At 38.3% G+C, this 24,273-nt stretch overlaps 1 protein-coding gene across 2 annotated transcripts in view; it reads right to left on the bottom strand.

The window, feature by feature from the left end:
* LOC124412407 (LIM domain only protein 3-like) overlaps positions 1–24,273 on the bottom strand; it is a 98,266-nt gene that overhangs the window by 40,122 nt on the left and 33,871 nt on the right. Inside the window, exons 2-3 of one of the 2 annotated variants that reach the window (XM_046892257.1) lie at positions 19,456–19,486; positions 2,273–2,345 (exon numbers count right to left, since the gene is read on the bottom strand). The gene's annotated coding sequence lies outside the window, so the exon portion shown is untranslated. Of the gene's footprint in view, positions 1–2,272; positions 2,346–19,455; positions 19,495–24,273 lie in introns of those variants that run through there. The other variant, XM_046892256.1, reaches the window with a different exon arrangement.

The following is a 24,273-nucleotide window of genomic DNA, read 5'->3' as shown; positions in this document are numbered from 1 at the left end:
TGTACAATAACAATGTATAAATGAAATTGAAAAAATAGATCTCAAAGCTTGTGGAATGTCTAAATAGAAAATTTTTATAGTTTATCAAACTGCCTTTCAATTTTCTGTGCGATTATTATTTTCTGAAACATTGCTGTACAGACATTTTGTCTTAATGGAAAATGTCTATTATGCACATTCGGACTTGTAAAATATTACGTAAGAATGACTCTTACCCCCTGCCCCCCGAGATAAGGTCATGTATATATTTTTTAAACCCCCCTACCCCTTAAGTAGAGTGGCCCCTTAAACCACAAGAAAATTAAAAAAAAATTTTAATCATCAATACTACATTCTACATTCAAGTTATTGTGACGAAACAAATTTTCACTCAGTGCCCAAAAGGTGGTGACCAACTTCCATGAGACGTGTAAAAATAACTCTAAGAGAAAAACAAGCCATGATAAGAAACTGACAAAAACTTGAATTAAATACATTAAATTAAATAAAATTTCGTGCAAGTTATTTCGTGTGAATAATTTTTTGCGAATTATTTTATTATTTTCATACAAGTTATTATTTCTTGGTGCAGGTTTTTACGTAGTGCCGGAAAACTTGTATGTTTTTCAGTAAGGGTTGAAGGAAAAAGAAAAAAAAAAGGAAAAAGAAAAAAAAAATGAAGATACCTATACGTTATAACCACGGAACTAGAAATTTCTATCGGCGCGGATATAATTTCATGGTGAAAAATAATGGAGGATCTCGTCGCTTAGCGTGCGAGGCACCAACATCCGGGGGAAAAGGCAATCATTTTCTAAAATGCAATAATAATGCGCTGAGACTGGTAATAAATAAATTGCTCGGGGGTGCCTCTATACACACCAATAATATGAACAGGTAGGTATGTGAGCGGAAAGGGGGGAGGGATATTGCTTAGTGGAGACCCGGGACCCTCCCTCGGTCCACATTATTATTGAGACCGACCCCGTTCGGTCTCAAATAGCGACGGATTCGAGTCGCTCGCGAAACGAACAACCCTCGATCCAACGTGCTTTCCAACGGGAAGTAATTTGCCCCGAAATCCCCAGTCAGTCTGTTATTTATACCTGCCTGTTACGATTTAATAGTATTTTCAAAGATAATGATCGTTGTTCATTGGGTGAAAATTTTTTAAAACCATTTTTTAAATTTACAAAAAACCGCGTTAAATTACATCGAAGGAAAACATCGAAATTCGTCAACAGCTTTGATCCAATAACCGAATAAAAAAATTGACATATAAATTTGAATATAAATATAAATTGAACGTAATTTTTTGACTCGTTTGAAAGTAGGTAAAGTTTTGTGAATTACTTTTTTGCTGCTGATTTTCGTATGCTTTTGAGTGATTGATTATTCGCCGGTTATTGAGTTTCGGATGAAATTTGATAGAGAGGAGAGCCTGGAATTGTTCGAATCCTTCGCTATATTCGAGAGCAAGTAAGTTGGATAGAGTGGGATATGAGTGAAATGCCTTCCCATCACATTCAGGCGACAATAATTGCCTTATTGACATTAATAAGACGAACTGAGGGGGATGATGTGTCATCAAGCTACGGGGTACGTATATTATATATATTAGGGTGGTGCAAAAAAATCGATCATTTTTTTTTTTTGAGCCTCGTGTGACAAAATGTTAGTTTTTGATGTCTTAAGAGCCCGCTCCAAAGGACAGTTCAAAAAAAAATTATAAGAGATCGCTCCACATTTTTTAAAACGTCAGAAATCGTCAAAAATCGTTTTTTTTATAGTCTTATAGACAAAGAAAAAACAAGTTTCCGAAAGTTTCAGTTCAAAATTTGAATTTCGAAACGTCGCTCATGATTTTTTTTCAATTTTCTGGTGCAGTTCTTCAGATTTTTTCGAGCGACCTTTTAATATTCATATTAAAATTTCATAAATTTTTTTTCTTCAATTTAGTAAAAAAGAATCGATGACAATACACCACGACATGAATTAAAAATCAAACAAAATACTGAAAATATAATTTTCTTAATTTAATTTTTTGACGATTTTTGACATTTAAAAAAATTTTGAGCGATCTCTTAAAAAAATTTTTTCGAGCTATCCTTTGGAGTGGGCTCTTAAAACATCAAAAACTAAAATTTTGTCACACGAGACTCGAAAAAAAAAATAGTCGGTTTTTCTTTTATCTTGCTATTTTCATTCGTTTTACGATTTTCAGCGTGATGATAATTTGAAAATGAAGCCGCGTCTTTTATGGAGGCGTTACAATTTACAGGTGTTCACTCACCGGCCAGTGTAGACTCAGTTATAGTTCTCGCTTCTCCTGGAGAGGTCGGTGTTTAGCCCCATCAAAAAGTAATCTGAAATAATTGAAGAAGAAAAATTGTAACCATATTCCATTCACCTTACACTCGCAACGTTGTGGTATAAAAACTTGACGTCTTTTTCATTTCCGGTAAAACCCGTATTTCGACGACAGAGAGGCAAGAAAAGAAAAAAAAAAAAACTCGGGTTGAATTTCAAAAATTTTATGACACTGTTCGGTACGATAAACCAACTACAATAATTATTTACGTACAAGAATTATGTGCTTACTTATTTTCACTGACAATAAAAGAGAGAGAAATAAATCATCAATTCTCCAAGATTCGATATTTTCAAATTCACCTAAAATCTTTCATCTCAATTTCCACTCAGATTCCAGCGTTTTAAAATTTTTTATTCAAATCACACGAGAATTTATAACAAGTTCGTGGAATTTCATGCTCCATTAAAGTATCGAAGTAAATATTTCCTCATGGTTTTTTGAACCTGTTTCTCCGATTTCAACCCCATTTTAAAAAATTCCTCACATTACTTTCACCTTCCTTCCATCACTCCCAAGCATTTCCAAATGATTTCAAGTTCACCAATTTCCATCGACAAGAACATCACAACAACTGATCGCATTGTGACGTATAAAACATTCACCCCACGGGATAGACACACACCGTGACGGTGGGACAAGTTTAATAATATTCGTTCCATCAACCCTGGGCTGCTGGACTCATATTAATTCCTGCGTGGGGGTGGCGCGGTTCTCGGTTTGCGGAATGAGACGCGTATATAATAAAGTGAGTTTTTAATTTCCACCGTCTCGCAACCCGGCTTTGGCGTCGGTGGACGTCGACTCACCCCTCAGAGCGGGCTAAAAGGGGTGTAAAAATTGTGAGAATCAAGGTGGCCTGGTGGTTGGCCTGCCGGCTGGGCGGCTCGCGGCTGTCGGCCAGTATTACTAGATAAATCACCCAACAGGCAATATCCTCGTTCCACTATATTTCTCTTTCGCTCTCTTCCCTCCTTCCGCCCGCGGCTTCATCTCCTTCCACACGTTTCCTATACCACCCCCACCCTCCCTCGAGCTAACTCGAAACGCTCGACTCATTACCGAGAGCGTTCTCCACGTGACGTCACACAGTCTCTTGGGGAGGCAGGAAACAAATTTGAAAGAACTAGAAATAAAATTTAAAGATACTATTAGCTCGTATTCGCAGTCTAAGAATGAAGGAAAATAAACGATTTTCCTCTAAATCGAATTATTTTTTATCGCGATCGGTTTTTGTATTTCTCACTCTCATCAACGACGCGATAGAATATCAATTTAAGTGATTAAAGTACCAGTTATTATCATTGTCTTACTTACTAAGTGCGTATTCGATATAATTAGGGAAAGATAAATGAATATTTTCACCTGATGTTGAAAAATATTTTCAATGAAACGATTAAATTATGAAATTTTGGAAGAATTTACGAAACTTACGACTTTTGGTTTCAAATGGGCTGTTTAGAGAAAATACGAAATAATCGTTTGATCGATTAATTTTTACCAATTTCATCGAATTATGTTCGATTATTTTTTGCGATAAATTCGCGTCTGCGATGAAAGCTGATTGAAATTCGATAACTTGAAGAGAAAAAAAAAAGAGAACGATATTACAAGGAAATTAATTTGAATAACTGTACCCCAGTCGTGGAAAATTGATTCTGTAAAAATCCTAAAATACAAAACTCTTCAATCGCGTCAAAGAATGAGATATTCTATTTTTAAATTGATTCCACTCATCAGATTAGCTTCAAATATATATTTTCGTCCAGTTTCAATTGTTCATAATAATTTACTAACCATGACGTAATTAAATTTTCCACATCTTATTTCCAATTTAAGTTATATCATGCTCAAATTAAGTTACAGCATGGCGAGAATAATATTAAAAGAAAAGAACGTTTACATTATGAAAAAAAAATGTTTCTTAAAATAAGTAATATTTTGCGTGTTAATGACCGAGCGTATCTTGAAGAAAGAAAAACTTGCCCACCACATTGCAGGGTGTTTCATTTCCCACAGCACGTGAGAAGAGAAATTTCTTGTAATTTTATAACGACTCAGTCCAAGGTTCCTGGTAAATCCGACAAAGGTTTTACCATATCTTAAGGGTCTTCGGTGAAAATGAAGGGCTGTCAACTGTCGTTTTCCAAGTCCTCAGGGAATAATCGGTATATTTTCTCAGGTTATCCCTGCAGGAAATGCAGTGAGATATCCCGTCGAAATCCGGTCCTTTTTCGGGTATGGATGAGTAGGTATAGACGTATATATATAGTTATATGTGTACCGACGGTTCAGGGTGAAACACGTGCTAATATTTGTCGAGAGATTCGAGGGGTGTGGTTTTTAGGGATGAGGCATAGAGTGTATTCCGAATTCCTCTATATTTTGACAATTGGCTCCCAACTTAAAACTGCGAGATCCCTGCAGCCTGACACCGAAGCTTTCAAACAACAACAGCCACCCGCCGGATGGCGGTAAAACTTAATACGCGCGAAGATGTAGAAAAAGCAAATAAAACTTACCCCAGCGTGAAACGTGCAATAACGTACGTTTGTCATGAAAGAATAACATCAACAGTCGTGTAGTAAACCGCGCTTTTGCCTCGTTATTGCATGTACATACATAGGTATTACAAGACCGGAAATGGTGAAAGAGAAGAATTAGATAACAACGTAAATGTGGGAGAAAATTTTTTTTAAATTTCTTTTTCTTTTTCTAATCTACTGCGTATGAGATATCTCGTATCGTATTTTATTTTGATTAATTATTTCAATACAGGAAGTCTCGGATGAGATAGAATAATTTCAAAATATATCTTCGCCGTTGCATCGCTTACATACAGCTTCTTACAAAGTTTCAACAAAATTAGGCTTTCCCCAAGGGAAGAAGAAAAAAAATTAAAATTAAACATCACTGATGAAAATTTGTTAGTTAAAAGTTATTTCATTGATTTGATTGGAATAAACAATTCTTGGTTAAGCGATTATTCACTTGAAAATAAGAAAATTTCCTGAATAGATGTTTTTGTAACTTTGACTTTTTTTTTTTTTTTTTTTTTTTTGCGGACGGTGCTAAATCAAAACAACTTTCACCCGTGAGTAAATTTCCAAACTTAAGTGTACGTAAGACAACCGCAGAGTTTTTTTAGTCCAGTAAAAAGTACGAAACTCGAAGAAAAGAAGAGAAAACGAATTTGAAAGAAACTGGTCTCAAAATTCACCGCAATAAATGCTTAACTGCAATAAATTAGCCTTTCACTAGTGATCTTTACGCTTGTTGAATTCGCAAAAGCTACACATAAACGTGGCGATGATAAACCGGGAATGAATTTCTCAACTTCAAAGAAGCTCGCGCGTACAAAGTTGTCGCGGTTATGGAGCTTCCGGAAGGCAAGTTTCCATTCTCTTTATAATACATAACCACACAAGTACTTTAAGACTGGGTGGTGGAGACAAAGAGAGAGAGAGAGAGAGAGAGAGAGAGAGAGATTAGGGGGCTTCAAGACGCCTTTCTGCATCTGGGCAACGTGGCCTGGTAAGTTGACTTGAAATTCTTTTGAGACCAGGGACATCTGGAATATATCCCTAGGGGCTCTACTAGCAGCCAGCGAGGCCTTTTATACAATAAACCAACGCTTAAATTATATCGTCACGGCGACATCCTGTTTTACTAAACTCCGTAACCGCGAAATAGAACAAGACGAAGACGAAGACTAAGAAGAAGAAGAAGAAGAAGAAGGAGATGAAGAAGAACTAATTTTATGCTCCATGAAATGAACGTTCGGTCGTCTCATGGCATACCCATTGACCCGCTGCATCGTGCAAACAATATACCAGAAGTTGACGGAATATCCACCGCGTTACAGAAAATCACGTGATATCGTTGTCATCTCGCGACACGATTTGATAAACGATAATTTTGTCGATTTTTTTCCAGAAATTGTGTATTTAAAACGGATCATATGTCGAGTGGATGAGGTGAAATTAAAAAAAATTGGTCAACATTTTTTTAAAAAGTGTAAATTTAAGAAAAAGAAACAACTATAATGTTTAAATCTTACATCGTAGAAATTTTTGATCAAAAGTTCAATTAAAAATTAGCGATATCACTGCTAATAATTTAGATTTATATAAAACTTTAACGAACGATTGATTTGTTTTTCCGGTTTGTATTATAAATAAATTATTTTACGACTTGGATAGTTTCAAGACATATTATTAGGTACTGAAACAATAAACAATCGCATCTGAAAAATTTATGCATTCAATTTATGACTTCTGAGCGGACAATTAAATTCGTTCAAAGTGAATATTGTCGTTTTTTAAACAATAATTTCTAAACATTACACATGTTCAAAGGATCATCGAAATTACCATTTTCTCCAAAAATGCTACCACAAAAAATTGATTCATTCGAATATGAATACTTGTGAAAAAAAAATCGTTTAAATAAAAGATCTTTAAAAAAAAAAATGAAGAGAAGTCAACGAATCAAACGAAATTCAAACCAAAAGCACCTACTTCATCTAATATATATTTAAAATGACATCGACTCGTATAATTATCTTGAAAGTCTTTTTCTCCCCAAGGGCGGGAAAAAAAAACTGGCGCGTCGTTAAAGAATTCCCTAATAGGATGTGTATCGTATGAAAATGAATCGTTTTTCCAAGCAAATGTAACGAACGTGTATAGAAAACGAGGGTCTTTGGATGTATCGTAATGATAGGCGAGCGCATGACGCAGACCTCCGCTAAGAAGCACTCAGAACCGTAAAAACTCAATTAAGGAAAGAGACTCGACTTGACACTCCTGACCCGAGACGATGCGGCCTTCCAAACGGGGGTACGAGGGGCCCAAAGGCCCCCCGGAGTCCGGGGATCCCTTCGCTTCCGAGGGACCTCCCAGAGTGTTGTATTAGTTGCTTCAGCTCGGACTAATGGACCGCTTCCTCGGATAATTACGAGGCTATAATACATACCGAAAGCGTGGTTGTTGACAATAACGTCAAAGATTTCGCACTATGACGTTCATATCTCAAAAACGGTTCAATCGATTTACTTTGAGTTTCGTCGTGTAAGTATTCTAGGATAGTTTATTCTCTTCGACACAATTGCTACTTTTTTTTTTTTTTTTTTTCTTTAGTATTCAAATAATGTAACAAGTTTTTGAACGGAAAGCCGAATTTCGATTTCAAAGGGTGGCCCGTTGTTTTTTTTTTTTTTTTTTTAAGGGATTGAAAACAGAAAAAATGAAATCATGATAAAGAGGATTGACTATTCAAGAAAACAGTCTGCGAATTTGAAGTAATTCGGTTTGGTCGTTTTTTTTTTTTTTTAATATCATAGGTGGCGCTAAATATGTCACCGAACGAAATGATGGATCTTATTGGCAATAGAAATGCTTCGTATGTATCGATTTTGATAATAAAACGTGTTACAAAATAACGGTATAAGATGATTTTTTGAAAAAGATCCGCCGTGCAGTTTTTGTGTAGTTAATTAATTATTGCAAATTGGATATTTTTTAACATGTCGTCGATAGGAAATCGTGTGTAAAATGTAATTTTTTTTATACAATTTAATCACAACTTCTAAAGATAAAAATACAGAAATGAATATATCTGAGTTGTGAAAGTGTAAAGAACTGAGTTGTGAAATTATGTAAAGAAATGTGGCAACAGATAAACAATCCAAATAAATAATTTCTCACTAATAAGACGAGTATTAAATTTCGAAGTAGGTACTAGAGAATTGCAATTGAACTTTGAACCGTAAAAAGTAGTCTGAAATTTCAGTTACAATACATATAACTATATAATATTTATATACGTTATAAATTATCAGAAAAAGTTTTAAAAAAAGTAAATAAATCATCGATACGACACATGTGGCACAAAAATTTTTCTCTTCTCTTTTCTCTCTCTCTCCATTTATCTTTTTCTTTCTTTCACACGGTTTTCATTAATTCTTCAACATTCCTTGTACCCACAATCGTTCATTACCACATTTTTCCCACCTCCCCACCGACGAAGGTTTAAATTGCATTGACTACGGATGGCATTGAAGGTTGTATTTAAATAAAAAGACGCGAAGGAAGGGCGAGAGGTGATGGAGGGGAAGAGAAGGCAAGGCAAGGCAGGGGGGGGGGGCAGGTCAAACGTTGGAATCGCAGAATGGCCCGTGATTGCTGCAGGGCCAAGCATAATTGCACCCTTTGTGGCGCAATCAACGCCACAACTCGACCGGATCTCTGCAGCTATATATTATATAGGTTTCCGTGTGCGTGTGTACGCGTATGTGTGTATGTGTGTGTGTGTGTGCGTTTGTCAGTCTGAAAGTATAACGCCTGTTTCGCACACAAATTCGCGATCCCCAACCCCGTATTCTTGTGTATAAAATTTATGAAAAAATCCCCGACAGATCGAGCTACTTACTTATTACTTGCATATGGCACACACGTATCGCGTTACTCACAATTAAACACACCCATTGTCGCCTGAAACTTATTCGTGATGTACAAAATACTTGATGTTTGATTGTTTTTTTTTTTTTTTTTTTTTTTTTTTTATTAACCACTGTTGTTGATGTTATTATTATTGTTATTATTGTTATTTTCGTTAGCCCCGTAACACCGCATCAAACTTTCATTCAAACCCAACTGGATATCAAATCTCAAGCGGATATATATACCAAACGCAGGTTATATTCTCTCCGAAAAACACAATACGATCCGTTAACGATATCATTCACGAACTTGCCTCACAATCAGTATATCCTCATATTCATATTCGCCCGAACGTATGGCGAAAAAATTCAAAAAGAAACGTTTTTGAACAGTGAAATAATTGAAAAAAAAGATACGCACACAGTATGTAGGAATTAATAAATATGGCGAAAGAAATATTCTGTTCATTCAAATAAACGTGGTTTCACTTATTGTTAATAAGCCGAATTTTTGTGGTGTAGTTATTTATTTATTTATTTTTTCTCGAATCACATGGTGTTTATTTAAATAGAAAATTATTAACGGGGTGATCAAGAAATCATTACAACAATGAAATCGTCCAACTGTTTTTGTAATCGTTCTCAGCAAAAATTCACTTTATATTGTATGTAATATCACGTACATTTGGGCTTCAGTCCGTTTTATTGGCAGACGAAAAATGAGGACGCGCTTTTATTAATTTAAAATTTTCAAAATATCAGAGCATCAGGTGAAATTGATCGAATGAAATTCATTTTGGTCGATTCCTTTTTTCAATTTGTCTGTCCAATCAAAGAATTTTGAATAAATCCTTTGCAATAAAATCAGTTTCAATCGGATTTGAATGACGTTGAAAATATTTCCAGGAACAGAGAAAGTGAAAAACTTTTTTAGCCTGATATCGCCTGATCTTATTTACATCGAAGATATATTATTTATCGATTGACGAATCAATATTTTTCTCTGTATACATCCTGCACAAATAAAAAAGAAACGAAGCAATCTTATCAATCAAAGTGTGACGATTATTAGTGACACAAGGGAAATGCTTCCAACCAGTGAAACCCAAGAGTCGCCTTAAACACCGAGCAAGTATTTGTCCAATCTTCTCTCTTGAGTAGAATCTTGGAAGGAGCCTAATTAAAATTCAGGATTCAAGTTTCGACCGCTGCAGGACTCGGCGACTCGGTCCCACGTAAAATTCGTATCAGTGGTAAAAATGGGGTTTGCACGAGAGCGAGATGGAGAAAAAAGAGAAAAAAGTAAAAAAAGTGAAAAATGGGAAGACGGATGTCTGCAGACGCGCCATGACACCGAAGTGAGTGAAAGGCGTCTATGCCCCGACGATGAAGAGGCTGCGCTGGAGGGTTTTGGTGTTAACTCATGCCCGCCTCCTAATTCCCGGCCTCGTCAAGTGCTCCTCGTTTATAACGAGCTCATTTTTCCCCATTAGGAACCGGCTTCTGGAATACATTTCCAAATAGAGCTCTTCGTCATACATCGAGAGAAATTTTCAGTTCTTCGTTTACTGCGTACGATCCTTGAGCCAACAGATTTAAAGTTACTAAGACGAGCAGAAAATGTGTGAGAATGAAGTTAGTAACGTTACTGTAACGATTCGTATTTAGTAAAAATGATTACTTGGCATGTTTAGGAATGTCTGAAATTTTTTTCAGAGCCAACAGTCATTTTGCAATTGAGCGATAATAATTTTTTGATATAACTTCAGCCTCATAAAAACGTAGTATCGACAGCAGTAATGATAATAAAATATTTTTTAAATTTAAACAATATATTAACCTCTGTCGTAACGATCCTACCCATTTTATTAGAACTTTAAAATGAATGATGGGATTTTGGAATAGCCACGATTTTTTTTCCTTTCCTTTTTCTTTTATAACTCAGATTAATAAACACCGCCACGGCAAATAATCGCGGATCTAATGCGTGGGCAAGTTTTTGCCCTCCTCTGGAATTTTCGTTCGACGCGAAATAACACCGTTACGAATGATAATTATTTACGGACTGCTGATGGAAATACAACCTCTTGCCCGATATTAGCGACGCTGCATGCTGCGATCTAACGTGACGAAGTACACCCATGTATATACGCGTACGGAACGTGTGTTTAATTATATATACCTAATTTATCCATCAGTCGTCGTTTTTGAGGATTCGAATGTCACGCTCGAAACTGCAGACTGTAAATTCACGGTGAAAATTAGAGGACCGATAGAAAACTGGGACGAATGAAAACTTGAGATATGATTATTAGGAAGAAGCAAGGTACTTCGAAGGATTTCAAACTTGAGGAAATTACGCGGGAACTAAAAAGAAAGTAACAGATAAATAATAACGATGAGAGTTTGGATGTGGATTGAAGTTTCGATTATACCTGATAAGAATTCAGATTAACGATAATCTCCAAAAATTTCTGCAGTCGGAGATATAGATTCAAAATTCCAGAAAAGTTTCTAAATTTAATGCTTAAAAATTTCCAAAGTAAATCATCGCGTTAGTTAATTAACCCTTTCGTAAATCTTTCGCAACAAATCTTGAGATTTTTTCTCTCAAATGATTGTTGAGATTCGACAGAAATATTTCTTTCTTATTCTCTCGTCGATACACGTGCATGTAGAGATTCATAACTCGAAAAAATAATCTTTGAAAATTATCTCCGTGATAATAATAATAATTTATTCTGCACTCGTATGAAAGACTGTTAATTGGCATAAAAAGCTGCGCGAAGTTGCTTGAAATGGTTAAGCCGAGGTAGGTATGGTGCGTAAGTGGCGTAGTAAGCCAGACATCCAGGGGTCTTAACTATAGATAAAATTATCCTGAGCGAGCTCATAACCCGACCCTAACCCGACCCGATCCGGGAGGAAATTGTTGGTCTGCTCTACTATCCCCTCCCTGTGTGCACAGCTCGTAGAGCAGGGTTGAAAACTTTTATATTAACCTTATAGGAATATTAGCCAAACATTATACCGTACTTGACTCAACCATTTTCACGATCGTAATATTCACTCAGCTGCGTCGGTGGTTAAGTAAGACTTGAGATTCCGCGTGACTCAATTTTCAATTTTCATCGTAACTTGAATCTTAAACCGTGACAAACGAAATTTGAAGTAAAAAAAAATGTGAAAAATTAGTTGATTAAATTTTCTTTTCATTTCTTTTACAATTGAATGCAAAATTTTTTGAAAATAGCTAGGGAGGTTAGAATTTCAAGTTGAAAAGTCTGGTTTGAAAAAATAACCAACTCGTGATGAGATGACGTGACAATTCGATAAGTTTTTGTCGATCCTCGCACAGAATTTGAGACGACGATCAGCCGACGGCGGAAAAAAGGAGAAGAACGGAATAGTTTGGCTGAATTGCAAGCCTTCTCCTGGTTCTGCTGCTTTAGGGTCAATTACCGCGGCACAAAGTCAACCAGCGCAGCGGTGCGACAGAGATATCGGTAGGTAGACGACGGCCAATCGTGACTCGCCTTCGAGAATTTTTTAACGAGGCCAGTATTTAATACGTGGTCCTCAGCGTCGTCGACGCGACCCTTCGCATCACGAGAGAAAAAGAGAGACGAAGAGAGGACCCGTCGTATTCGAACAGAGGCTCTCAACCGAGCCAAGTTTCCTACGCGAGGATGATTTTGATGGAGAAACTAAGCCTAGATGCAATGCCGACGTTAGTATTAGAGAATTGAGTATCGAGTTGTGTAGATTTGAATACTCGCTGTGTTCTTTACGTTCGTATTTAAGCGACGATTATACACTTGAAAGCCTTTTTTTCAACTAACCGTTCGTTAAATTTCATTCGTTCAAGTCATTCCGGAGAAACTGAGCATTGGATTGGGTTATAAATGTTCAATTAAACCGAGTTAATTAATGATAAGGATCGTAAAAGAGTTAAAGTGCTAGATATTACGTCTGTAGTATTGAAATTAAATGAAATGAAAGATGAAATAGAAAAGTTATTTATAGTTTGCAATATAAATGAAGAAAGATCGAATTCATGAAATTTTCACGAAGAAGAGAAATGAATAATGAAAAACAAAAACGTGCATCCGGACGTCTGATTGAATTATTATATACCAATTCCAAATGAAACCGTGAAAATGGTATATTTTTTTTTACTTGGTGGTGTAAATTTTTCGAAATGTTTCTTACCGATCGGAGGAGCCTGTAAACTCCGTGTTTATTTAAACGATTAGAGAGAGCACATCTGTTGAAGGTCGGTCTCATGTTGAGTTATGTCTACCTTGTACAAATATCCATAAATTTAGGAGACTGTAAACTTAGGGCTCGCATGTGCGTTCGGCCATTTCTTCTCTTCTTCCCTGCTCTTCCTATGTTCCCTTCTCCAGGTTCTCTTTCTTTCTTTTTCTAAGGCTATGGTAAATAAACAGATAATTCTAAACTCAAGAAAAGATAACAGACAAGAGACTCGGCTCCTCTCATATCAGAACCGTCCAATTCCTTGATGATATGCAGGCTCTCAGTAAACCGTAAGACGAGAAGGACACCCTTAAAAAAACATCGCTTCAAAAAATATTTTACCATTTTTATTTGTGCCTGAAATTTTTACCGAAAAACGATCAATCAGTTTCGTTGCTTCGAAAATTGTAAAACCTTGTAAAACTAGATCGAACAAGTATGTGTACGAAATGATATTTCAAACCGACAATAAGACGGCAACATTCTGTTACCACAAGTATAAATCTCGGCAACCTAATTCTTCGCGGCAGATAAAACGAGATTTTCTTTTCTCTCACTAATTCTTTGAGCAAACATTCGTGGGAGATAAAACGAGTATGCAGGCAACGTTTCAAATATATATATATATAAGAGATAAATTACGCAGATATATCATTTCGAGGCTTTCCTAGATCAAGACTATTCTTTTGCCTACGCTCACTTCACTCGATGCCGACGCGCCTCTTGTGTGGTGTTGAATAAGTAAACAGAAATACTTACACCCAGAATAACGTTTAACTCCAAGTCTTGGATCTATTGAATACCTTCAATATCCACTGTTTGCCAATTATTTCTTTCTTCTTTTTATGCAAACGTACCATTTTTCCGTACCGAAGCCAGTCCAATTACACGCTTTCCATACAATCGTTTACGTCAGTTGTTAAACAGAAATTTGCAACATTCTCCACTCGGGCTTCAGCGGAAAACGTAGACGACAAAAAATGTGCGAAGTAGGTACACTAGAATAATTCTTCCGCAAGACTTTAACCTGACCATTATTTAAACAATTTTTTATACTCAGGATGACACGTTCAATGGCTTATGACCTAACCTTCGTTAAGGTGCTTATAAAGAAGCGTCGTACACCTCAAGAACGCGGGGAAGCAAAACTCCTATACCGCTCAAGCGATCAGAGTGAAATTTGGACAATTAATGCCTTCTTTTGGCAAAAAGTGGAGCATCTTTTAACTTTTTCAAAATTTTGAAAAAAAAATTAAAGATTGGTTACCACCCACAGAAATTGGCCAAATTCTCACAGTTACACTGAACGGATCTAACTATCTGGTATGATGCCACTCAGCGGTGATGAAACACACATTTTGAGCCTAGTCCCATAAGATTTGATGGTGAAATGATGAAATGTCAGCTGATCTGGTTTTCGATTACGAAGTACACCGAAATCTCATTTTGGCGACATTTGTTACCGACCTTCCATGCCTGCCGGTAATTTTTTACCGACATTACACGCATTCATTACCGGCGTGCGCGTAATGTAAAAATTAAATCAAGAGTGCAGAGAAGAATACAATCAGGATTACAAGAGTATAATAGTATCAGCTGGCAAAGAGACGGAGATGAGGTGGTTGAACACTTCAGTCGATCGGGCCTCACGTTTTATCAACCATTTGTGGGGCCGGAATTGTAGGAAGCGGCCCTTCAGGATGATGCATTAATGCCTGCCTACCGCACGTACGTATTCACTTTCCGGTACTCCGGCCAGCAGACAGAAAACAGAGACGGGTACCGAGAGCCACGGTGCCATTAGTAAAATTACCGTTTACAATATTACCAATGAGATAGAGTGGCGAGTATTTACGAAGCGTAGGGCGGCTGCTCCGGCAGAGAAGGGAGAAGGAGCCTCAAGGCTGGGGATCAGTTCCAACATCTTTTTAGTCAACGAGGATATTGTAGAGTAGGTACGAAGTGAAATTGGCCACATGGCTCCTCTTCACTGCAGCCTCCTCTTGCACCTTCAACCGCAACGTCGGAGGCTTCTTTTCCAATCTTTCTTATCCTTTCAACCACGCTTCGCGTTTTACCAGCAACGGAATAACCCTGAAGACACACTTGAGGTGCGAGATGTTTTCACTTTCTGAAACTCGATATGGTTCTACGTTCGAGGTACTGCTGTACACCAACGTTGTTTAAACCGCGATGAAAGACCTGTTTACGTTTTGAAAATAATTATTTTACATCTCCGGTAATACAAGCGGTAAATGAATTACGTCTCGACGATGTATGAAGTGCCGCGTAGTACGGTGAAAAAAATAAATAATAAACTACTTAAAGCAAAGTTGGAAATGTGAAGAATTGTATTAAAAGAATCGGTTCTAGAAATAAAAAAAAATATCAAGAAACGCAAATCCAAATAAAGGAACTTTAGTTGTTAGTAGTTTGCGATGAAGGTCACGTGATTGCTTCGTTTTCGTAATATCTAACTGCTAAATTAACCAGTGCTTCGAATATTTCTAAACCGTGAAGTCTCCGTGTTACTGTTCGAATGTTTATATCAGTCAGAATTGTCTGGATAGCAGTGTTTTTACTCTTTCAAAACGGTTGTTAATTTGAATTTAATCAGAGGTTTTTCACCATCCCGAGTCATCGGACTTCCAATGTATTTGTCACGAAATAATTTTCTCTCAGGGTGCAAGCGTGTTCACAATCAGATGGCAAGCAAGTCGAACCAAAAGATGGTTGATCTTAAAGAACATGCGACAATTACAATATCGATCAGCGTCTGCATAACCTGTCCAGGCTGATAAAATGAACACGAATCATGTATTATTTTCACTTTATATTCCCTTTTTCTTTACCTTTCAGTTCAGCAAGGAAGATGGTTAGAACCGACCTTATCGTCTCGTTAGTCGTATGATTTTCCCACCATATCGACGTCAAACGCTTTGAGCTCTCAACTGATCTCATCACACCCCAATTTTTCTCTCATCGTTTTAAAAACGGGACGTTGTTTTTTTTTTTGTTTTTTTTTTTGTTTTTTTTTTCTTCTTCTTTGAAACTTTCACACTTTTTTCTTCGAGCCGTTAAAAGTTATAAGACTCTGTATCTGACTGGTATTATTTCTTCTTTCTAGTAAGGAAAGGCTGTTGTTAAACCATTGATGAAAGCATTTTCCAGAATTTTTCAACACAAGTATAAAAATAAAATTTTCCCTATGTGTGCTAGACTTTGAGAGTAAGTTAGGTATAACAAACTCGCAATCGCATCATGAGTATTCGACTCGATCGCCGTTGTCTTCCAGCCCTCACCTGTTCGACGAACCTGATCTGTCGCCCTAGTGACGAATGATGGAAGGAAGGATATAGTCTGCAGACCGACGAAGGGAGGCGAAGAGTATCGGCGAAGAGCGACGAGGAGAGATGAAGAGAGAGAGAGAGAGAGAGAGAGAGAAAGCGAGCTACCAAGAGAGGGGAGAGAGGAGACAAGGAGGAGTCACTGATTTAACGCGGGACAATTGAATCCAATTACAACCACGGAGGCTTACAGCGGTGCTCAACCATCGCCGATTGTCATCCGAATAACGAAGTCAGGACTCGTAATAATATCTCCCTAAGCTCTCTAATTGTAAAAGTAAAAATAAATAAAGTTTCTCGCACGTTTGCAAAATCATGCGAACAACAAATGTCCCGACTTTCTCGACGATCCGGAAAATGGAAAGAGCGACGTTTTCCACTTTCGGAGGAACCTCGGCACCGGCGAATCCTGATGCGCAGACGGGTTTTGGCGGCACCTGCGACACGTTCTGCATCCGTGTGTTACAGACGACTCGGTCATTTCGGGTTGCTCCGTTGTAGTTGGTCTGGCGGGGGTTGGCGCCCCTGGCTGTTCATTAGGGGCCGCATTGTCCGCTAACTAAGTACAGCCTCCCTTCCTTCTTCCCTCCCCCTTCGTTCCCTCTCGAGGACAACGATGTCGACGTCGCGGGGCTCGCGCTACGCCATCCCTGTTCGATTCCCGACGAGAAGGCGGTGAACTTCGTCCACCAGGGACGTAGCCTCTCGTAAATGCACCACAGGTCGTCGGTTTCAATCACTTTTATACCGCAATCACAACGCGAATTTCATTCATTTTTCCTCCAAATTATTCTTGCATTGTTAGCCAATCCAACGTCCGTTTTTTAAATTCTCTCAGTTTCAGTTCCAAAGATTTATTCTTATTTTGAATTGAAGGGATGTTTCGTTGGCATGCAAAATCGCAATTCGTCACGTCGAATTCGTTAATCAGGGCTTAGACTATCGAATCTGGCTTCACTCGCAATTCAGTGTCACATAATTTAATCGATTTTTTCAGCCACCTGCCTTCCTTAATAAAAAAAAAAATCATCAGTCCAAACAAGATCCGTACTTTCACACAGTATCTTCATCAAACTGTTATCAAATCTATAGCTGAACCGAACTTTAACGTTGAATCGATAAAGAGCTGAACTACACAGACGACAGATGGTTAATATCAAAGCTATGAGTAATACCAAAGATTCTGAAGACAAAAAAAAATCTACCGACTAAAAAAAAAAAAGAAGATTAGAGTCAAATCATCGCATATTTACTGCTATACGTTGCTGTCACACGATGATATATATGTCTAGTTAAAAATGTACTTAAAGCAGCAATAACGAGTGAAGAGTCACGTCATCAGTTGTACATACGTCGTTAAAACAGCAGACACTCAACAGTGAATGTGAATTACTGCGCACCTAAATATTGTGCAAATCTATTTTTCCACCCCAACACATCCCCAAATGCGTTCATTTCACTTGCCTCGTCTGATCCGAGACGACGGAAATTCAACCGGCACTGCCGTTGCCAGACAGGAACAAGTGTCAATCAGCGTTCGCGAATGGCGGTGGGACGCGTTGAGCGCAATCAGAAGCTCACAAGGGTGAACGTACCGATCAAGTCCTACTGTCTGCCCACGACGAGATCGCCCGAATTCAGACTCGAATTATATTCGAGAGGTGTCAAGCGGACCGGTCAACGCCTTAAATCTCGGCCGGAAGTGCAGGGATCTGACGTTAGTCGGTGCAAAAAGGTCGGTAAGTGCATAATCAAGGTGACCGCGGAGGGGATGCACGTGTGTGCGGATTGCCAGCAACCTCTTCACCCCGATTTAAATCCGAGGACCTTTCACCTTTGGTCACGCTTTAATTAGAAGAAGTCTATAAATATAAATACTTACAAGCATGGCATATATATATATCACCGTCGGAATGACGGAGGTTAAGAAGTGTCAACTCGATCGGTATATGCGAGTTCTCAACGTATGATATTTTCATAGTCACACACACACACACCCACGCACGTGTGTAACGTGCTAACGTGTGTGAAAGTAACGAATGCAGTGAATTACAATTACCGAGATATGGAAATTTTCCTCGGCCCCCGTTTCGTGGCGACGCCGACGCAAGCCGCTCGGATAACGAGAACACACAGCTTATCCACCAGGTTGAATATATCCCCTATATATACATATATATATATACGTGTGTGTGAGTGGATGTAAATATGCATATCGACTCCCGGAAATTGGTCTTTGAGAAAGACAGACGCGCGGTGGTTATGTGCTACAGTTGCTATGTAATCAGAGGTCGAAGTTCAGGGGGTCTGGCTGCCCCCTTTAGGTACTGCACACGCCCCTGAATTCGCTGGTATCGTTGTTATTCGCACTTTCATTAGACAGTATATATAATGTACGTGATATTCCACAGGTAAGTTAAAATTTATGCGCAGGTGCGATACCGCCTCACGTTTCAATCTTGTTTTGTATTTTGTTTTATTTTCTTTTTTTTTCAAGACCAATAACTTTGTGCCAACGGGAAGTTGCGAAAAGACGGTTATCTCTTCTTCTCTTAAATACTTATACTAAAGCCAAGTTATTCGACTCGGAAACTTCAGAATCAAGACCATTTTCTACCGCGACACAAAACTGTGCCGAAATAAGAAAGTCAAGAAATCTGACGACTATCCATTCGCTAACGAGTAGGATACTTATTGTGACATCGTTATTGACTCATATTTAGCTTTAGAATGTATTTTCTTTGCAAATAAGTAAAGAGAGTTGACAAGCCCTCGATGTGCAAAAAGTAGGTACTCGTAAAAGACTTGGTCAATAATGGTATAGCAAAGCTTGAAAATCAGTCCGTCTTTCGCATTTCAGTTGCTTTGATGTTTGACTTACTTGAATACATAAGCGGTTACTTATTTCGAGGTTCGTATGTAACTATATACATATATACATGCTCTCAGAAAGGGTAAAAGAGAGATTTTGGAAAGCTCAGGAAAGTCAAACAACCCTGATCAAATAAGGGATACATTATAATTGCGTTGCATGTCGTCGAGAGGTCTTCACTCACCAGTTGTGTTCTGCTGACGTGATGGCCGCGTCTGTAACAAAATTAAAGAAACGGTATCACGGGATGAGTGATTCACGAACATACCCACATATGTAGGTATAGCAGTACATAGTTAGCTCTGCGATAACAGAGACGGAAAAGAGGGCTTAAATTTTTCATGCGTCATTAACAAAAAATAAAAGAATACAACCCGGTCACCCGGAATGTAAAATGAGCCAGCTGCGCAACGTGTATAACGATGGACGGACTTAAATATATTCCAGCCGACCAAATGCCCGCATGGGAAGTTGGTGATTAGGCGGAATCATATCTGGTGGTTTTGTTCGAGTGCTGCGTGTCTGCGGTATTTTTGCTATCTCCCTCGTGACGTTCGTCGCGAGAGCCTCATTTTCTCAGCTCGTAATGCGGCTTGTTTGCATTTAAAAAACCCAACTCGTTTCGCGGTCGCACGATTCAGTCAGTCCAAACACTTTCAATGTTCAAACAACTCGACGTACACGTCAGACCACAACTCTCAATCTTCTTAATCATCGGCAAAATGTTCTGCTATGTTCGTTGTTGCGTTTTTCCTTCTGAAAATGAGATATCAAATTTGTTTTGTCAAACTGCGACGAAAGCAATTTATAACCGTTCAAATATCCCGCGCGATTTGAAGAACCCTTTTGATTCGTGACAGCACTTATGACGTCACTGGTACCGCGAGCCAATGTTCGTTTCACGTTCCTAACCTCTTCGCTCTCAGTTTTTTCTTCCTCGCAATAGTAAAACCACAGTCTATAAATCAGTTTCCTTTCCACATTTCTCTATATTTCGCAAAGGACAAATTTTTCCGAAAAAACAAAAAAAAAAAAAAAAAACACATCAATACTTCCGATTTTGCTAAATTTGGCGAATCTGCCAGTGAAAAAATGCTACGAAATAATCGCAGAGAAATGAAACAAGGCAAAGAGTTTCGGAGAACCCCTGGTAGACACTTTGCAGTAGATGGGTAAGTTATTTACCCCGAAGCCGGAGCAGAGATGAACGAAGTTCGACGTGGCGTGGCGGGAGAATTGAAGCGAGTTAGATGTATAAGAAAGACAGAAGCGTTACCGGGGGTAATTTTATCCGTGCTTAAGTAGGTGGATTCTGATGCGAACGGCTTCTGTCAGCCATCTAGGAGCAAGGACGCGAGGCCAGTGTCCTGCCCCTTCCTTGTCCCGCCATTGGCTACACGTATTTTCTATGGTCTCTCACCTCTTCAGATCCACAAGCATCTCCGTGAGCAACTAGCTTCGCTCGCGATTAGACCGACGGTCTTGACATGCCGGGGGGCTGGGAGGTATTCAGGTATTTTCGATACACAATACCCACCCTGCCTTGCTGTAGGGCAACAGGAAAGCTGGTAATCCGATTTCGAGACTCTATACATACACCCACTCTGCCCCGGTCAGTTATATCCACGCTCCTCTTGATTCTCGATGGTCGATTCTTTCGCCTCTTGTGCGTAAATATACATGAGCCTACCCATGTGACAGGGAAGACTAAGGAAGCCTTACTGTTTTGCCTTACCGTCGACGAGATTCAACCATTTCGCTCGCAAAAGTACCCGTAAGGCTTCCATATAGCTTCGATTTTTTCCACTTCGAGATGTCAACGCGTCAGGTCGTGATTGCAAGGAATTAGTCTGCCATCAGGAAAGCAATGATCAAGTTTTTAGTTAGGAACCGAAGCTTGAACTTGGTAATCGGAGTTTAAAAATCTTGGAATTTGAGGGGGTCACGTTACCGCTGCTTCCAAGTCCAAAGGGACTGGATAAAAACCCCTCAGAAGAAGAAATTTGGTCGTAATGATGAAAATTTGTTTCTGGCAATGAAATTACAAGGTTAACAATACATCCGATCGAACATTATTTTCACACAAGTAAAAAGTTGAGTTGCTTTTATGCCGCGCAGAAATAAAAACGTTTCACTAATGTATACGAAAAGTTTTGTGACCAGAATCCCATAGATTCTGTTGCGATTGCGAAATCACATCTAAACAGTGAAATCATTTTGTAAAGATTGAAAAATGATTGCCTTATTGTTGTAACTGAAAAAATTATAGTTTCATTGTAATTTCTGCTAGACGAATCAAGTGCCGCATCAAACAATGACAACGTGATATGCTATTGTGAATTGACTGGCTGATTCAATGGTATTAGACCATCAATGATTTAGTTCTGCTGATTTTACTAGACGAATGCCTGAAGCCCATCCTAATAATTGGTCATCTTACTTCTGTGGCGAGAAAAAGCATTTTTAACATGTTAAAAAGAGTATTTTGCTCCTGCAATAAAATTTTTCAATAGCTTAACAACGTAAAACACTATTTGATAGCGGTAATCAATTATTAGCTCTCATGATTTCCTAGATTTCACTGATCTTTATCCACCGAATAGATTTAGTGAACTCTATAAAGCGGTTTCGTTGAATCTACCAGAGTGTATTCAATATTTTTTGATAATACCATAAAAAAAGTGTTATTTTTTAAATTGACTGAAATAGAATTGAGATTTTGTATTTATAAGAATATTTCATTGAATACCATTTTTTGCAATTTTGAAACAATTATTTCATCAATTTTCATATTTATAACGAAACGTTGTATCCCCACGAAATTTTTTTTACAAAATGCATCCACAAAAAAATTTTTTTGAAAAAAGAAAAAAATTTTCTTCAAGTGTACTCTTCCCATCTCGAATCACTCATCGAATAAACTCCAACAAGCATGTAAAAACAAAAATGCAAATTTGACGGCATGAATTGGAACTGAGTATCAAAAATTCTCTTCATGACTTGGTTTGTCATATATCTAAGAAAACGCAAGCAAGATTTCAACTCGAAAAAAATTTCCTGTAAAGAAAATCAAAAGCAATCCTTATGCTGAATGCTGATCGATATTATTCGACGACCATCTAAGGTCGACGTGCTGTGAGTCAGACCAATTAAACCCTATCGAACCACGTCGATAATAATAGTCTAAACTAGTTCCAAAATCTATTTTCTGTTAGCTTAAAAAATATTCTAAATACTTCGATCTCTCCAAGAAAACTGTAGTCCGATTTACCGAGTTTAAATTCTCACCAAAAGACATATCTTCGCATGAGTCGATTCGCCATCTACCACGACATCACATACCATAAAACTGGTGAAACAGTTTATAAACCTAAGTGAATTCTTAGAAGGAAGCATTCGTATGTTATACCCTTTACTTTAGTTTTTAACGCAGTCGGTGAAGGTTGCATAGAACTTATCATCTCGTTAGATCGCAGCCTCGCGAAGTTAAAGTAAGAAGAAGTTGAAGTCTGAGCTTCACGGTAATAAAATAAAAGAGACGCAGTAGCTAATCCGTGTTTCGTATGAAAATGATGGAATCAGGTACGGTGTTATAAAAACAGGAAGAAATGTTACCGCCGTACCTACTACCGAGCTTCTTTCAAGGTATTGGTCCTCCATCATGGTGGCCATAATACATTTTTTATCTGATCGAGAGGAAAGGAGGAAAGGAGGAAAGGAGGAAGGGACGAAGGGAGAAGAGCCGGCTTTTTTTTATAGAGGGTGTACTGCCATACGCTATACCCATTGCCTGTGTGAAGCAGATTCGACGTACATACAAGGGCATGTGTAAGTATGCACATGTTATTCTGTGTAAGTCACACGACGCAACGCGACGCGACGCCACCCCTCGCCTATATACAGTCGATTCTCACATTTCACAGAAGTTCGACTATACAAGCAACTGTGACTTGAAATGCGTTTTCCTTAAACAGGATAAGCTACCATGCCATTGATTATACTACTGCCCTCTCGTCACATATATATATATATGTCCCTTGAAGTGGGCTCTTAAAACATCAAAAACTAATATTTTGTCAGACGAGACTCAAAAAGAAAAAAATCATCGGTTTTTTTGCGCCACCCTAATATATATAGTAGGTATATTCTTCGGAATTCATTACCGAATAAGACAAATTGTAATTGATGAATCGAGATCATTTAAAAACCACTGACTAACCTCAAAAATGCTTTAATTGAATTCTGCCAATCCCATAAAGTATACGATACTGTTCAGAAAAAGTTTCATCGCAATCATCACTGTTTAATACTTCATGTTTCATCGTAATTGAATTTTTCTCCACATCTGGACGGAAAAAACAATGAAAGATGATATTAAGTCAAAATTTTTGAATAAAAAAAAACAAGAAAAAAACATACGAACTAACGATAAACCTTTTTTCATCATCAATTATACCCGCGACAATCACCGCGCGATTTAACCGTTTTTTTAAATCTTTAACCAACTCTCCTAAAATTTGCATTAAATATCCTAGCAACCCTTCATAACTACAGAATTACAATCACGAGAAAGACTATCCCTGGTAATATAAAACGGACAGCAACGACGCATGTATCGGAGGGTTCGATTCGGGAATAACGATATGTGTAGAATGAGGATGATATCTGGTCCGGTCTCGATCGTAGGGAGCGTGGGCGGTGGTAAGAGGGGTTCTCGGTAGGGAGAAGGTGGCTAGGGGCAGCCGGGGATTGAAAAGCAATTTCCCCGTCACCCGTCCTCCTCCTCCTCCTCCTTCTCGGCCCCCGTCGCGTCGAGAGAGCCGAGGAGAGCGGCGAGGTGGGGGTGGGGGTGGGGGTGAAGGGGGAGGGGGAGGAGGGGGAGGCTTTATATTAATGATCCAGATATATTATCGGACGTGACCGAAATTGCTGTCAAAAAACTCGGATATTGGATGGAAGGAGATTGCCATGCTAGCCCACTGCCGCTGCCTTCTCATATTGC

The sequence above is a fragment of the Diprion similis genome, chromosome 11, assembly GCF_021155765.1.
Source record: "Diprion similis isolate iyDipSimi1 chromosome 11, iyDipSimi1.1, whole genome shotgun sequence".
Lineage (NCBI taxonomy): Eukaryota > Metazoa > Arthropoda > Insecta > Hymenoptera > Diprionidae > Diprion > Diprion similis.
The sequence above is the reverse complement of the archived record's forward strand: the minus strand, read 5'-3'. Positions and strand labels throughout refer to the sequence as shown.